A 4,673-nucleotide genomic window follows, 5' to 3' on the forward strand; every position below is an offset into this window, starting at 1 on the left:
TAAAACTTCATTGAATTTTTGAACAAATTTTTCTAACTAAACAAAAATAGGTTGAGTACTAGCAACCTCAGTACTAAGTGCATCTACAAGTATGTTCTTTGCATCTTTTGGCACTTGGTTTTCTTTGTTTTTCTCCTCTCTAAGACTCTATTTCTTAGCTTTCTTTTGTAATAGTTCACCTACTATGTGCATTTGATCAGGATTTAGAGTAGAGATATCCCAATTTGAGATAACTATATCCTCATCAAGATCAATATCTTCTTTTTTACTTTTTCCTTTACTTGAAACTTTAGTATTCAGTTGAGGCTTGTTCTTAACTATCTTTGTACTAACTATTTTTACACTAGGAATTGTAACAATAGTTGAAATAGAAGGGCTAGCAACAAAGGTAGATATTGTATTGACATTAGAAATACCTAGTTGTTGTGTAGCCAAATCTAATGAAGGAGGAAGCACAAGCTACTCAATATATGAAGTGTTGATCACTTCAGTCAATGTAGTACTTAGTTGAACATGTGCAAAGATTGGTTGGGTGCTTAGAATTGTAGTGGTTGCCAAAACCAAATTGATAGAAGATTTTTATAAGATTGATGGCTTTAAATCTTTTCTCAGAGAGTGAGGAAATGAGGCCATAACCACTATTGCAATCTTCTCTAGGTTGATTTCCTCAATACATTGAATCATAGGGAGATTCTCCTTGGTAGCTTTCTATTCTTGCTCCTCATCATCTAGATTGACATCATCTATTTCTTCCTCAAAATTATTGCCCTTTTCATCCTTGTCATCATCATCATCATCTTTATCACTGACATGGACAAAAAAATCACTCTTTTGATGAATATTGTAGATATTCTTCCATGTCGTTGTAGTTGTCTTCGCCACATGTTCAATGTCATTAACCAACATCAAGCAAGTTTTGAATTTCAAAGTAAGTTTTTCTTCATTCATCTTCATGGATTATTTATTTCTTTATCATTAAGACTCGACATGAGCTACCTCAGAGTCTATTCAAATATATCATTTGCAATCTTCTTGGCATGTTCCCATCTTGGTTTGATTCTTTCCATCAGGTCATTGGGAATTTGTTGCACAAGCTGATCAGATGAATATTTCTATTTATCTAGCTTGGACATAATCATGTCTTCAACTTGTTTCTTTTCATCTACATTCCTAGTTTCATAGCTAAGGGATTTAAAGTTTTCCATGTTGGGTCCTACATCAATCTCTTTTAATTTCTCTTGAAATGTAGGTGGAGGCCTTTTGAAAATAACATGCTTTGCTTCTTCTTTAACTAATTTCAACTTCTTTCTTGATCTAGATGCTCTTATAGTAAATACTATAATAGATGACTTGGTAGGTCTGGTTTTTGTTGAATTGGTTTAGCATTAGCTTGGCAAGGTCAAAGGACATGTTGTTCTTCACCACGTTGAGAGCTAGATCAACTACCTCACATGACATGTTATTAAAACCACTAGAGCTACAGATCCTATGTGCTATCACATGGATACCAAATTTTAGGTCCCTGTTAGTTACATTACTGATCTTCATACCTCTTCCATCCCATTTGGCAAGAGGTTTTCTTTCCAATTCTACTTGACTTAAGATTTTGGTAGTCTTTTCCTTGTTTAACATTGGGAGCCCTATGATTTGATGAATCATTTTTCTTCATTATTGGAATAGGTTGCTCCAACCATAGCTACTTGTTGTGTACACCACTAAGGATAAACCTTATCCATTTTGTTTATAAGTCTCAAGGAATATGTGGAATGTGGCTTAAGCCCTTGATCTCCAAGTGTTGATGCTCATGTTTCAATGCACCATTCACACATAACTTTTCCAGAGCCTCATCCATGTCTAGGGTTCCAATGTCTTGAATTGAACAAAAAAAATGAAAGCTAATATTATTAATCAATAGTACCTTTGGTGGAATCTATGACTAACCTCTAGTTGGATGAAGCATTTTTGCAATTTTTGGACTTAACTTGAAGTCTGGTGCCTTCCAATTGACTCCTCGAACAAACATCTCAGATCCTTTCTTATTTTTTTTGCTAGAGGATTCCATGCTCGGTAGGGTTTACAAAAACACAAATATCTTCAGCAACAAATCGCACAGATTGCTTGGAAGCACAAAAATCGCTCTTAGCAATGTTAGTGAACAAATTGTCCCTTGAGGAAATACATGTAAATCCGACCCTGAATGCCCAAGTGGAAGGACACGCTAACACCAATAGTTGGATAGGTTATTATTAGATTAATAACCTTCCTCTAAATTTTATTGGGTATAGCTCCCCGTGCAAGATTTACAATGAATTAATTACAGGTACTTTTGACTAGAAAGCACGAAAGGATAACAAGCATCTATCCGTAAACACAGAATAGATGTGAAACCTAAGAACTGAAAAGAAAGGAAATAGAATAAAATAGATTACACAAAGTTAATCTGCCGTAAACTACATTACATAATGTAAATGAAAATGTATCTTCCATTCTCCTAAGAGAATTTAAAAATCAGAGCTTTAAAAGACGTTTTGAAAAGATGATGCAACAAGAAAATAACGATATTGAAATGTAATTCAGAGAAAACTGAAAATGACACAAAGTTCATGATCAGTGGAAGGAAAATACACCATATTCAAAGTTTTGATGTAATTAACCTCTAGCCTCCCTTCCCTAACTGCAAAAGATCACAAAGTATCTTGTACACATTACAACCAAATCACTATTTCAAGAAAGACGAAAACTTCTTTCACAATGTTACATCAACCATCAAAATTCTATCTCTAAATTAGACACACAATTTTGGAAAAGAGAAATAACCCATGCTCTGCCTCTCACAGCCTCTCAAGAAAAATGGAATAATTTGCAGAATCTCCTTCCCTTCTGGAGCACAAAGTCTACAGTCAGAAGTAGGAAGAATGGAACCCCTTGCACATTTGCTAAGATGTATTTATCTTTCTCTATTGTCGGTGGTTGTTTAGTTTCTGTAACTCTTCCACTTCATAACTGATTCTTGGTGGTTGGTTCTTTTTATACACCCGAGAAGTTTCTTACCTGTTCTCCATTAGTTTTTCTTTTTACTGCTAGATTGTCATCGACTTTTCCCATCATCATATGATATTTAAATATCATTCCCCACTAATGATGATATAATGTTTATGAAACATTATAATATTGTTTTCTTCTTTCTAAGTTTCAATCCATGAAACCTATTTTAATTTATAATAAAAAACTTTATTACCAGCTCCTTTTAGCATCATATTGGTTTCTTTCATATGGAGTAGACAGCTGTCTCCAGATTTGCATTCGGTTAGGAAATAAGAAATGATGCCTGTTTGAAAGGAGGAGGCCTCCACATGCTATTATTTACCAACATCATACCTCATATCTCTTGAGTTTTTCATGACTATCACTTGCACTTAGTTTGTCTTGTTTCATTCACACATATTTTCCAACGCCCCGTCAACCACATGTTCGGTATTGATTGCCACAAGACAAAGCATCTACTTTTGGCACACTTGTATACATTTTTGGAAAGCTCATTACAATATGATATTCTAGAACCACATTTTCTCATCTGTCATTATCATGAAGAGGGATCAAGCTTTTCTATTTCGACGACTATGATCAAATCATAAGACTATTCACATTTTGTATTGTCATTCAAATCAGAATTAAGGTGATGAGAATAAAATTTTTCACCTTTCAGACTGCTTCCAATAACCAACACAGCCAGAAAATAAAGCTGAGGATAAAGAGTTGCATCTTGACAAGTATCTGTCATTATCATCAACTCTTTAAATCTGTGTTTCTCTTGCATTTGTTCAATTGCATCAACTAAATCATGACTTTGAATCTCTTCAGAATCTTGAAATTCCAAAGACTTATCACCACCATGCCTTGTCATGTATAGAAGAGTGTGATTTCCTTCACCACTCAAAAGGCGCTTTGAATGTGGGGCAGCAGGTTCATGCCGACTAGTCAACACACATAGAAAATTCTCAACAGTCACCCTTGCGACATCGTATCTTAGCATATATAAGAATCACTATTACTGCCATCGTGCTGTGAGTGCTACATAAAGCACATCTTTTTGTTTGATTGGCATTGGCATGGTGAGGGAATTCCTTTTTCACTATTGGCATCTGGTTAGACTTTCCATATGCATTTTCATGTATGGGCTAATCATATTGAGTATTTCACCAAATCTTTGCATTCGTATTTCTGTGCATTGCATTTTCAAAAGTTCCTAAGGAATTAATCTTATTGGAGCCATGGACTTGGATGGTCTATTCCTGGTGTTGTCTGCAACATAGGAATGAGTTTTCTTAAATTTGACAATCCCATTGTGATCTGCACCTTCAATGATTATCTCTAAGGAGGATTACACTTGTTGGATACTTTACTTTCAATAACAAAGAATAGTAAATACTTTAAGACTGTCGTAGCCTCGATCAATATAGTATGTTTTCTGGCTATTTTCATTGCCATGGACCATACAATAGTAATCATTCTGAATTATGCATATTCTTTCTTTAGTAATCCATCCTTCAGGTTTGAATTCAATAGCATCCTTTTTCCATATGCTTTTTGCTGGTAAGATATCTGCCATTAAGAAAGACTTCAACACACCAAATGCCTTATTTGTTTAATCTCACGTTCTCCATATTTACCAA

The 4,673-nt window shown here is 34.6% G+C and overlaps 1 pseudogene; it reads right to left on the bottom strand.

Moving 5' to 3' along the window:
* Nucleotides 1-3,637: 3,637 nt before the first annotated feature.
* LOC149572709 (uncharacterized) lies at nt 3,638-4,033 on the bottom strand (annotated as a pseudogene).
* Nucleotides 4,034-4,673: the final 640 nt, after the last annotated feature.

This window comes from Cupressus sempervirens, chromosome 2 (assembly GCF_028749045.1).
Source record: "Cupressus sempervirens isolate cs-2001-9-10 chromosome 2, ASM2874904v1, whole genome shotgun sequence".
NCBI lineage: Eukaryota > Viridiplantae > Streptophyta > Pinopsida > Cupressales > Cupressaceae > Cupressus > Cupressus sempervirens.